At 39.5% G+C, this 13,552-nt stretch overlaps 1 protein-coding gene and 1 non-coding gene across 4 annotated transcripts in view; both read left to right on the top strand.

Annotated features, from left to right (window-relative positions):
• The window catches only part of slc12a5a (solute carrier family 12 member 5a), a 135,989-nt gene that overhangs the window by 75,938 nt on the left and 46,499 nt on the right, over positions 1-13,552 (top strand). The gene's annotated exons all lie outside the window — the stretch shown is intronic.
• On the top strand, positions 12,891-12,980 carry trnar-ucu. Its single transcript is given in 2 exon segments — positions 12,891-12,927; positions 12,945-12,980. It is a non-coding gene; the product is annotated as a tRNA-Arg (tRNA).

The following is a 13,552-nucleotide window of genomic DNA, read 5'->3' as shown; positions in this document are numbered from 1 at the left end:
ACTACCTCTTGTTAGGAGTGCATTATATCTCACTGAGGGAGGCTCACTGGCGGCTCAGGCTAGAAGCAGGCACAAGTGGCTTCTCAAATGCTTGACAATACACACAACCAGGGAGGACAGAGGAAGATTAGCAGCCCGCTGACCGGTTCACACTGAATGGGACTGCAGCAATGGGAACATCAGTCACATCAATGACTAAAAGACACCGGCTTTGATCATTTCATGACACATGTTCTTTCATTTCATGTTCTTACTGTGGCCTTTCCTCACACATTGGTGGGGATACATGATACAAGGGCTGCCGCTATTATTTGTGTAGTCCTCTAAGTGTTGTACTGATTATACTATCAAAAAAGCAGAAAGATTACTTTTGCTGTGTTTAAAAGCAATAATAAATAATTAACTGAAATAAATTATAGATCTCTTAAAATGTTTGAAAATGCAGCATAATTTTTTAGCTGTATTCATCTGTTGTTCTGAACCCATCCGATAAATTAGTTGCACTTTTTTTTCAATGTAAAAAATGTTTAGTAAAGTCAGTTTTTTCTCCACAAAGAATCAACATGTAAAAGTCCCTACATCCAGAGTTGAATAGATTTCTGCCTGACATCATCTTAGATTAGGATTGAAAGAGTTTCTTAAAGATGACAGGTTCTGAATAAAAAACATGTTATTTGTTTTATTTTTATTTGTATGCATCACACCAATAAGTGTAACGTTTTAATCTATATTTTAAACTGTTTTTATTCTTGTCTTGCTAAAGGCTCAACCGATGGCATGCATTGACCAGCAAACTGTTAAAACTGTTATATAGCTTTTATAAAGCTCCTCATTCTTGCTGCTGAAAAGTTTATTAAGTAGATTTAATGAACAAAGAAATAGCAATAAAAGTTTACTTACTTATTCACACATTGTTTCTGCATTTGGCTCAAATTTTGTTAAAATAAATAATTTGTAATGATACATAATGCTGTATGTCATTAGGTGTTACCACAAAGGATCAGGTTTAAGGATCAGAATCAAGCGGATGGTATTTTCTAAAAATAACATCTATATGAATACATGGACCCTTCCAGGATGACATGAAATTGTATCATGTTGGCTACTTAACACATCACATGGCAATGGTTTTATTATTTTGGAAACCTGTTATCTTTAACACCACAAACCAGGTCACAACATAGGAGTTATACGCCACTAAGAATATCAAAGTAGAGTCATTTGGTTAAAAAACAGATACAAACAGTAATATTAGCTGCACAGTTACAAAAATAGGTTAATTAAAATATTACTAGAATACCTTGTCAGTATTTGTTAAACTGTGATTGCAAAACACCACATTTTGCAAGAACCAATACCATTGTTTTCAAGTTTAGTACTTTTTTAGGATAAGTAACAAAAAGCATTTCGATATTTCAGCTGTTCTTGTCCCTATCTCAACTCCCTGGCAAATACAGGATAATGCTTTTAGAATTGAACAAAATAAAAATGTGCAGGTATATTTAGAAAAATGAGTGTATGTAGTGCATAAAGTTTGAGCAGCATATGCAAAAATTGTTCCTCCTCCTGTTGAGATTGGGAAAATAAAACCATGGGAGATGGCGAGAGGGAACAGGAGCGAGGATATTCTAACTCATAGCAGAGGGAGAGGCCTGACATTGTGTGCGCTGTCCCCTGCTGAGCTGCTGAAACACCTCACAGCTCCATATCTCAAAGATTGCATCTTTTATTCTCTGTAAATGTGGTTTGGGCTAAAACGACTGGTTCATTGTGTCTGAGAGGGTTGGATCTTGATAGCAGCGCATGTCTGGTCTGAATAGATTCCCTTTGTTGATCTCGTCCTCAATTTCTATCTCTTTACTGTGTTCCCCCCTGAGCTCGTATCCCATGCTCCATCTCTCCCTCTGCTGCAGCCATTTTTCTTCCACAACTACAAGAACACTGCAGTTAACCTTTCTCCATTATCTACATCCAAGTTTTTTTTTCCTCCTTCATTAGTTCTACTGAATGTTCTGAGCGCTATGTCCTCAGTCAAGATTGTAGTAAAGGAAGGCAGAGTTAGGATGAAACTGAATAAAAGAAAAGAAAAGGCAGCTGGGGCACCTCACTTTCCAGCTTGTCGGTATGACTGTGCTGCATTCAAGCAGCTTCAGCATATAGGCTGCATATTTTAAAACATCCTGCCTCACTCATCCGTCAGTGCACACAGCAGCAAGTGTCCTGAGGGATTTCCTCTGTCGTGAATGAGGGGTTGTACCTGTTCAGCAGTGCTGGCCTCCCCCATGGGGGGATACAGGAGATGAGAGACAGATAAGATGGATGGATGTGGTGATATAACGGTGTCAGCAGAAGGTCACTCAATAAAAAGTTATGGCCAGTAGAGTGCTCTGTCCAAATACTGCATTCAGTCTGAAGTTGGGAGGACACCTTCTGAGGCTCATGTGGTGAAACCCAGAAATGTCAAAAACATAATCCACCTGCTTTTTCTTTGTTCTATCTCCTCTAAGGAGTTTGACATAAGTGTATACTTTTTTTAGTCTGACATGTAGAATATTCAACCATATGAATCTACACATTAGAAATCCTCTATTGAAAGGTGAACAGGTGATACAAATGGTAATGGTAAATCAAAGCAGGAGTTTGTAGGAAGAAATGGTCAATGGTTTTTTTCAGTATCTTCTCAGTATCTGTAAATTGGACTGAGTTACATGCGTGGACTCACTTGCTCATCAGAGAATGTGTTTCTGTGGAAACACTGTGGTTTTTATATAGATTGTACTTTTATGAGAATGTTTTATTTGTGTTTTATTGAGTCCTTGTGTAACTTTTAGCTTTATCTGCTGGTTCGCACTTTTAACATGTAAGAATAGAAACAAACTCTCGGGGATTGTCAGGATGTGCAGCGAAATTGCTGGCACAGCCCAACAGAACCTCACTGACCTACACAGGGAGAGGTCAGTGGAAAAGGCTAGCCTGATCCTGGCAGGTCCTGATCACCCACTCCATGGTGACTTCAGGTTGTTTCCATCCAGACGCAGGTATCTGTTGCCAAGGTGCAGGACTAATAGCCTGAAAAAAATCCCTTTTCTAGGCAGCAATCAGATTATCATTTTAATGTTGAGATTTTACTCTGCGTTCTCATGTATGAATGTTTTTTTGTTTGTTTGTTTTTTTGTTTTACTCCTGGCTATGAAACAAATTACCCCTAAAGTATAGTAATGCTCATTTAAGTCTTGAACGTAAAGGTTTAGACAAAGATGTTGCCCAATATGTTAGTACTCTGAATATGTGTTGAGGATCAGTCTCAGCTACTACCACACCACATTTTAGGACAATATTTGCAAAACTGACTGAGTTACATTGATTTTTTTTTTTAAGTGAGTTGACTGTGGCAATTGGGTTGACTTCAAAAGTTATAAAGTTGTGGACAAACATCTAACAAATACTTTCCATTTGTCTGGTGGTTTATGAGGTATTTTGCTAACAGACAGATTGACAAACACACACCCATACACACATAGACAAAAACATTGTTGCCCACTTTAACCTTTTGGCTTAATTACAAGAACTAAATATATTACAGTTACACAGCTTAGCATTATTTAGAATATTCCGTTTAAATTTGGCAGCCAAAGACACATTACGGATAAATTAAGTAAACTGCACTTCCCTTCAAACATGTTGTCGTTCAGAGTGTCCGTATTAAGTCACTGTTTACTGACAGATGAGCTGGCAGCTCATTGGGATTATCTCCGACCACAAAATCTGTAAACTGAACTAATTCTGTCAGTACATCAAAATCCCATCTGGACTCAGACCATTTCTTGGTCAAAAAAGTCTTCATGTAATTTAATCCATTAGGGTTTAGACAGAATACTTGGTTTATTATATTTGAATGGATAACCTCTGTCTCACCTACTGAACTTTGGTCTTTTATGTGTTTTATGTGGGTGATAAAGTTTTTGCATTTTCAAACACTTTAGGGTCATTGATTAAAAAACATTAACACTTTAAAACCAAATTTAACACTTTGCTCTACTGTACATGCCAAAACAAAATTGTTTATTTTTACTTTCGTTGAGCTTTGAAGTAAAAGATATGAAATAAAATGTTATCATCTTTGCCTAATCCTAATGTATATCAGTTTTTATGATGTTGGACTAGGTTTTTGATCTTTGCAGAAGGTTCAGATCTCTGAAAGCCGATGAGAGCAAAGAGACAACTAGACACATATCAGTCACATGGAGTTTCTGTGTGTGTGTGAGGGGGGGGGGGGTGCATTTGTGTGTCAGAGAAAAAGAGAATAGAAAGGGTCAAAGCAGTATCTGTCACTGTCACTAACCAATCCCCTGGCTCACTCAAACACAATCATAAATCCACAGACACATAAAAACAGGTGCAGGATGCATTATTCATAGCTGTAATCAAAGGCAGACAAAAGCCTCTGTCTTTTGAGTCTTCTGGCCCATAGGAAACAGTTTATACACACACTACCGCTGTATAAATTCAAGTCAGTAGCAGTTTCTTCCAGCTGAAGTAAAAGAGAGAAATGGAGGTGAATAAGAGGAAAATCTGGAGGCTTAAAGGCTCTTTTTTTCCTTACCCACAGGCACTGTCATTCAGTTTCCTCTTCCTGTTTTACAGATTTAGAAAAAAAACTATTCTGTCTTAAGCAAAAGAGACAGTGCAGTTGAGATAAATTGACCAAGTGTGTTGCTTTTTGCTGAAATCTCCAGTGAAAGGGGATTTTTACAGAAGCTTGTCAAAAAGATTCCCATCTAAAATGTTTTAGGGTGAAATGTCATCAATATTTTATCAAAATACAGATGATAATAACAAATAAGGGTTAAAAACCCATGTTTTGAACTAATATTATAATGTACAAGAATTCATGGTGTGCTGCTTGTGAACCTAAAAGATGGGGACTTACCTCTGAGGTCATGGGACCTGGTTTAGTGTGTTTGCATGATGCCACTTTTGCTTTCCTTCCCTCCACATCCCTCTCCCAGAGCACAGCTGTAAAAAGCCCTGCTCTTAAAGCTTTCATCTCTGTCTAAATCCAAACCTGTGTTCCATTATTTATTTATCTACCACAGACTAGAAATACCCACTAAGATCCAACCGCCTTCGACAAGATTAGCCCCAGATTTTTTGTGGATCTCTGGGTAGAGCGGCCGCACACACATACAAATAAATGGACAGAATGAGCACACAAGTGTGGAGGTTCAAGCACACACCAATTCAGACATACGGTACACTATCAGTAAATAACTGGGACTGTGCACAGGTGTTGTGGTAATGCACCTGTACCAAGGCACCTGACAAACACCTGAATGCTATAGTCTTATCTGCCGGGACCAGGCTGTGGAAAAAGGCACCAGTCCTTTTGTGTGTGGCTCCAACTGTCTGTCTTTCCGACTTGTGTTTGTGTCCTTCTCTCTGTCCGCCTGCTCCCGAGCTTCCGTGTTCAGTATTTTCTCTATGACTTATCCAGTTGAAATTGATAGACTATAAACTCACTTTATCATGAATGATCTCCTGCTCCCTTCTTGCTTCTTTGCTGTTTCTGTTTTTATTTTCTCTAAAATGTCAGGGACCTTCTGCTGAGGCAGAACAAAGAGGCTCACAAGTTGTGTTGGAACTTAAAGTTGCACTAATAAGATCTTCTGTACCACAAAGTATGATCTGTTTCATTTTCAAATTAATGAAAAAAAGGACAATTCTGGTGAGATATTTATAAAGTTTGATCGTATCATGAGTTAGAATAATTAATGTCTATCGGCTGATAAGTAAGAAGGTACAATATGTGACAGTCCTTGATTGGAGCAGACTAAGGCTCTTGCATGCCTGAACAAGGCTGTTATGGAGTTGCCCGTGTGTGCTTTGGGTTTCACTGCATGTTGATGTTGTCACTGCAGCTGAGTTTGATGTAGATTTATCCCCATCGTGGTAGCAGGGCTTTGAATTTTAAAAATACTGGAGTGCGTCACTGATGTCATTTTGGTCTGTGTTACATAATAAGTCTCTTTCTCTGCCTCATCTCATTATGAAATGAGATTGAACAGTTGGCTGACATATCAGTACTTATTAATTGTGATTTATAAAAGATGCCTGAGATTTAGCCTCCTGCTGTTGATCAGTTGATCTGAAAATTAGAAAACCTCTGCAGCTGCGACAGCCCAAGGTTTTCTTGCTGCATTGCGTTTTGTGCAGTTGGACAGCTTCATTAGGGGATGAACTATCTATGGGTTGTGTAAGCTTTTACTACTGAAATTAGCCAAATATTTCTGCTTGTTATACATTCTTAACCATTAAACTAGCATTAAGCCACCTGTGAACAAAGACAGTGTAGACTGAACTAATTTTTTTGTTTCTTTATAAGTCATAAAAATGCTGAGTAAATGCCATGGCTAACACAACAACAAATGAGACAAACAACCATGTTGCCTCACCCTAACATCTACATCAGTTGTTCCCAAAGTTGGGATTACTATGGCCATCAAAGAACAAATGAGGGATCTTGAGATTTCCAGAAATTTGCCTATTTCGATCAGGAATAGTCAGAGTCTCTGCTGCTGTTATTTTGTGGGTCATTTGAAAAGCTCTTATTGACACTTATTAATCGAACATGCATAGTGCAGGTTGTGTATGTGTCCACCAGCCTTGAAGAATGTAGGAGGGCCAGAATTACTTTGAAAAAAAACAAAAAAAAAAGACATAGGTATTAAAACGACATGCAAGATCCAAACACACAAACTTAGATTTGACCTGGAAATTGTCCTGATTTGGGGGTTTTGGGTGTTATAGTTTCTGCTTTTTTGTTATGTCGGTATGTTTCAGTTACCTTGTAAATGCTTGTTTGTTATCAGTTTAGTGCTCTGTTTTTCACACCTGCCTCTCATCTGCTCATTGGCCCAGCTGTTTGCCATTCTGTAATCACTCCTCCCTATTATTTACACTCTTCAGTCCATGTAAGATTGCTGTCAGATCCTTGTATGTAATGCTTTTTTTTTTTTTTTTTACTTATTACACAGTTCTAAACATGATTGAGCTGTAGCCCATACCCACACCTCCTCCTCTGTGATTTCACCTGTTCCCAGTTTTTGAGATGTATCCCCAGTGGATCATCTTCCACCCAACTTTCTGCCTCTGTTCTTTCACACATGATGCTGATGTGTACTGTGAGCAGGGATCAGTGTTGACTTCAGAGGCCTTGTTTCCACAGTCCAGCCTGATGACTTTATGTCTCTTAAAGAAAGAAATAATTTTGCAGACAGGATTTGAGAGGTGAGATTGAGGGCACAAGACTTAAAATTGGGAAGGAGAAGGTGGGGAGGTGTGGAGGTGAATGGTCCACAGGGGAGGTGGCATCACACCTGAAAGGTGAAGATCAGACAGTGAAATAAATGAGGGAAGGTGCTGAGAGAGGTGAGGAGAAAAGGACATGCCCTCCTACTGTTGTCTGCCGGGTTTTTGGATAAATTGCTTCCGTTCTACCATGGAAGTACAGGTGGGGAAAGATGACCACAGCCTTGGGAGTGATGGGAAGGATTAGGCAGTAAAGACACTCAGGTGTTAATTTGCACATCATTTCACACCTTTGGCATCCAGACAACCAGAAAGCTTGAGACTTGGTAAATTGATAGCCTTGTCACCTCCCATCAGTTCTAGGGATTGCATTAACCAGCTCAACATCTATAACGCTTTGCTGCTGTTGATGGGATCCCCATCTCACTGCCTCTGCTTTCGTTTTCTTCTCATATTCCAACTTATCCAATATTCCTCTCTCATCCTGTCACTCTCTGCTGAGCCCTCTCACAGGACTCCCTTGCCCAAAAAAGGTGCCAAATGTAATAGAAGTGTGATAGTGTTTGGCTCCACGTCAGGACCTGGCAGCCGAGGATACAAAAGGAAATTATGTTTCTATGTTAAATTGGTTTTCTGGCATGTGATAAGTTAAGGTGAATTTTTAATCTATGACCTCAAAATATGTCGGATTCCCACCCTCCCTTTTCTTTCTCACAGCTTTTTTTGCCTCTCCCCCCTGCATCTTTCTTCTTGGCTATACTCCTCTTAAAAAAGTTAAAAAAAATAGCAGGTGTGAGACACCTTTGCTCCCCAACCAATTACCTCACCAGTGTGTAATCCTCCCCACCTTCAACTCTCTACCGCACTCTATCTTTTTTTCCTCCCTGCCGCTCTCAGTCCCTCTTCTCCACCTACGCAATTCTTTCTTTTTTTATCTATTTCCTTTATCCCTGCAGCTCTGCGGCTTGCCAATTACTGCAGCAATAAGCAGCTAGCTGAAGACACTCCCACAGGCAGTGTGATGCATGCGGGAGGTGTGCAGCTGACTGACATGTGACACAAAGTTTTCTCCCAAAGCCAGCACACGATCTGAGGAAGCCTGATACCCAGGCTCCACTGGGGCTTAGTGTTGCTGGCTTTACATGGCTACCCATTTGCTGCACCTCATACCAGGCGGTTGGCCACCTGCCTGCCTGACACTTTTCTTTTCAAGTGAACATCCTGAAGAGCTCATGGACAGGTGAACAAGCCAGAAACAGACATGTTGTGACACTTTACAGCACATAGCATCGGGGAAATGTAATCTCATAGTGCAGACTGTGTGTGTGTCCACAAGCCTTCTAGTTCCAATCTGATTTAAAGAAATCCAGTGCAGTTCAGTAAATATAACTGTTTAATTTGTGTTTGCGCTTTTTTTGTCAAATGTAAAAAGTTTGTATCTATCAAATGTTAAAAGAAGAAAATGTTGAATGTCTTGATGTGAAGACAAAAGCAGAGGGATATATTAAGTTCTGTCAAGCACTGATAAGAGTTTATGAAGAATCTGATTCACAGTAATTAAAACTCTGTCTGCCCTTTCGCTGCAACATTTCGTGGCTGTTGTCTTCTTCTGACAGCGTGCATATCCTCTTCTGTCAGGATATTTCTTTGGTCAAAGAGATTACCAAGTAAAGCAGGGAGGGTTGGCTTAATTTTTTTTTTTTTTTTTTGAGTGTCAGTCTCTTCCTGCACACCATCAGCTTTTATTCTTGATGCTAGACAGCGATGGTGCTGCTGAGAATACATTAGAAGAGGCTACCATTTCACTAGAATTAATCTTGACGTGATACAGGGAAGTGGAGAGTAGGAGCAGCAGGTTGAAACAGATCCAACTGTTCATCATCAGAGACATCAATCACAGACATGCTCAGAAGGCACATCAGCACGCTAAGACATTCTCACATATGTTCTCATATACCATAATCCTCTTTCTGCTCTCAGCCAATCAACTGCCATCGGCTCAAGAGCCAATCAGGAGGGAGGATCTCTGCTGGAGATGTTGAGGAGCTACAGAGAAGGGACTGTGTCAAAGTCGTACCCTGTGAGGCAACACTGCATTAAAATTCATACTGTGCCAAAGCACCAGACTGAATACTGATCAGCACACAGGTTCTGTCCCACAGCGCAGTAACAAAACTGATTCAGGTAGATATCGTGCAACCTGTATAGCCACATAAATGTATTAAACAGAGAGAAGCATAAGCAACAAGAAGAGAAATTAAGAACCTTAGGAAAGAGTGAGAGATAAAGAAATACAGTGTGAGTGAGATTACATTATACAAGATGATTGTGTCTCTGATGTGGTGCTGAAACAATTATGTGAGGAAGGAGAGTGTAGCATATCTGTTTATGGCAGTGTGTGTGGGCAGATAAGGTCATGTAATCATACGCTGCTACTATTTTTTTTTTCTCTGTACATTATGGTTGTGCTCCTGAGTAAAATGAAAAAAAAAAAACAGTATTTTTTTTCATTTTTTTCTTGCCTTTGTATGTTATAAATAAAAGCCAGGGGTCAAGCATAGACAGACATTCTAGTTTGTTGTAAATCTGGCAAATGTGGGATTAGAATAGGAAATTGTTCACACACACCTATATATATATATATCTTTTAGCTGTTCCCTTTTCAAGGGTCACCACAGCAAGTCATCCTCCTCCATCTAACTCTGTCCTCTGTCCTTACTCCAACTACCTCCAAGTCCTCTCTAACTACATCCATATGTGTCCTCTTTATCTTTTTCCTGGCAGCTGCGTCTCTAACACCCTCCTACCAATATACCCACTGTCCCTCCTCTGCACATGTCCAAACCATTCTGTGCTGTACCTCTAATGACCTCATTCCTGATCCTGTCCATCCTTGTCCCTCCCTAGGGGAACCTCTACATCTTCAGCTCTGCCACTTCCTGTTCTGTCTCCTGTCTTTTTGTCTGTCCCACTGTCTCCAAACCATACAACATAGCTGGTCTCACCACTGTCTTGTAAACCTTTCCTTTGACCTTTGCTACCACCCTTTTATTACAAATCACTCCTGAAACTTTCCTCCATCCATTCCATCCTGTGCTCTCTTCTTCACCTATTTGCAACACACCCATTTTCCTGGACAGTCGACAAGGGTCACAAGTTTTATTGTCGTGATGCCATTTTAACCTAGAAAAATCTCAATACTAATAAAACAGTTTACAGTTTGAACTTATGTAGGCATGGGTAATAAAAAATAGTCTCCAAGCTAAAAAGTATAGTGTATTACAAATCCAAATCAAATAAAAAATAGCGATGTCAGTCACTTATTTTTCTTTTTCTGATTTATACATGGGTTTGTTTGAGTACATGTTAAATCACTGACAGTCCTGGTTTGACTGGAGTCTAGATTGCGTGACCTTAATCCTTCACCTGATGCTGACCAGCAACCCTCTGTGTTGTAAATAAACAGCAGGGAGACAGAGAAAGCTGTAGCAATCATAGCAAGACATGAATAATGCTACAGTCGTGAGGAATCAGTGAGTGAACTCATGACCTGCTTGGATTTGGGGCAATGCACAAGGAACAACAAAGAGGAGCACAACCAGAAAATCCAACTTATTCTTTTTTTTCAATTATTCATTTTTCTCTTTCTTTAATCCCATCTAAATTCCTCTGTCACTCTGCTCAATGTGATGTGAAATCTTTGTTTATTTTCCACTGTAAGTCAGACTCACAGATAACAGGATGGTTCTGCATTTTCATAAATGAGTAAGTTGTAGATGTCTTTATAAAATATGAATTTTAGTAGCACAGCAGTTGTGTGTCTCATTATTTTTACACAAAATGGCTGAAATCCAACCATATGTGCATAAACTGAAATTATTTGCCACAGCTGCTCCACTGTTGCTGTACAGCACAGTTCATCGGGTCTGTGCCAAGCGCATGCATCACCACATATATACTGTATATATATATATATATATATACACTTGTTCACACACTTGCACCAAACCAACAAGTGGTCCCTAGGCTTCTGTTGAGTCAGCTCCTAAAAAATCAACATCTCGCTCTTTGGCTTTTTCTTTTCAAGTCAGTCCTCCGAGACAAAGAAAAAAAATAACTGTCTGTCGCCACCTCACCACTTCACAAGAAGAATCGATAAAACAAAGTCAAATAGTTTTCACCAAATAATCCTCCATTTCTCTGTTCAAAGATGTGTCGGAAATCTGGAGCCGAAGCAGTGGACCAGGCCTCTACTCATTTCCATTAAAATTTCTCTAATCTCTAAAACACTAGAAGTGTCTCCTGCTGTCAGACAATAGACAGCTGGAGGATACAATCATTCCGAACATACACTAATGAGACAGGCTTCATGTATTTTCAATTAATGAAGCCTGTCTTGTTGATGGTGAACCAAATGTGTGATCAAACATACATTTAGGCTCGGGTGCATTTGGATACCATTAATTATTGCCTTTTTAGCCACTTATCCAGATTTATTCAAGATATATTTTGAATCCATCCATTCCTTTTCTGTATAGCTTCATCATGTTCAGGGTTTCAGAAAACTGGTGCCTATTTTCAGCAGTCAATGGGCAAGAGATTGAGGTACATTTTTTACAATTTGCCTGTTCAGGTTATTTATACTTTGAATTTGAACTTAAGCTGCAGATCTTTGATTTCAAAAGTTTTTACATCTGAACCCCCATTATTCGGCCTAATTACGAATAAGGTATAGACCTCAAAACCGTGTTATTGACAGGTGTTTGCTATGCCCTTCAAAGTTTATTTATTTATTAAGAAGTTAAAGAAGACATTCAAAGGTTGCTGGTTTGGTTCTCAATAGGGTCATCGTTTCATGAGTCCTATTCAAATTTTACGTATCTCATTTTAGCAATCCTTTTTGACATTTTTGCATTTTTCACATGGGTCACACACACCAGCAGAGGGCTCTGTGGCGCAATGGATAGCACACTGAACTTCTAGTACTGTTGTGGAAGACATTCAAAGGTTGTGGGTTCGAGTCCCACCAGAGTTGAAGTTTATTGAGATCTCTGTTAAGCATGGAGTTTGGCAGTTTTCACATTTTGTCTCTGTGGGTCAATAGATAGCGCCTAGGACTTCTGGTGAGAATTAGGTTGCTGTTTAATAAGCCTCTTTAAAGATTGCGTTTGACCATACTCTATCTCACAATCTTCGGAGTATTATTCAATTATCACTCATCTCTATTTGGAATTTTTCACATTTTTGAGTTATGGAGGTAAAAGGCTTTGTGGTGCATTGGATAGCGCACAGGACTTCTGGTGAGAATTAGGCAGGTTGTAGTTTAGTTAGCCTTTTAAAATCATCTTAGTGACTTAAACGTTATCTCAATGTAACAAGCGAATTATGACAGGTTTATGCAAACAGAGGGCTCTGTGGTGCAATGGGCTTCTTGTGATATTAAAGAAAGACATTCAAAGGTTGTATGTTTGCGTCTCACTAGAGTCATAGTTTAATGAGTCCTATCAAAATTTTATGACTCATTTTAACAAGGGTCTTTGACACGTTTGCATTTTTCACATGGGTCAATAACATTAGCAAAGGGCTCTGTGGCGCAATGGATAGCGCATTGGGCTTCTAGTGCTATTGAAGAAGACATTCAAAGGTTGTGGGTTGGAGTCCCACCAGAGTCGTGTTCTTTTGAGGCTTCTTGAAATATCACTCTTCTCCGGTCAGCATGGACTTTTGCACTTTTCACATTGGTATGTCTTTGTTTTTGTGGAACTATTGATAGAACATAGGACTTCTGGTAAGAATAAAAAAGACTTTGAAAGGTTGTAGTTTAGTTAGCCTTTAAAAAATCTCATTAAACTACACGTTATCTCAATGTAGCATCATTGATGGGTTTATGCAGACAGAGGGCTCTGTGGTGCAATGGGCTTCTAGTGAAATAAAAATGTGGTATTTTGGCCCTTCTGCACTGTACATTTTAGGATCCTTTAAAAATTATTTTATTTGCTTTTAAAAGCTCTTAATGTCCTTGCTCCACCCTACCTGTCTGAACTGCTACATCCCCACACACCGTCTCGATCCCTCAGGCCAGCTGATCAGCTGCTCCTGAGTGTGCCAAAGATGAAGTGTAAGCTCAGAGGAGACCGTGCTTCTCCTGTGGCAGCTTCTAGTTTATGGAATAACCTTCCCTTGGACATCAGACAGGCATCTTCCCTGTCTGTTTTTAAATCCCTTCTTAAAACCCATCTCTTCT

Source organism: Kryptolebias marmoratus, linkage group LG4 (assembly GCF_001649575.2).
Source record: "Kryptolebias marmoratus isolate JLee-2015 linkage group LG4, ASM164957v2, whole genome shotgun sequence".
Lineage (NCBI taxonomy): Eukaryota > Metazoa > Chordata > Actinopteri > Cyprinodontiformes > Rivulidae > Kryptolebias > Kryptolebias marmoratus.
The sequence above is the reverse complement of the archived record's forward strand: the minus strand, read 5'-3'. Positions and strand labels throughout refer to the sequence as shown.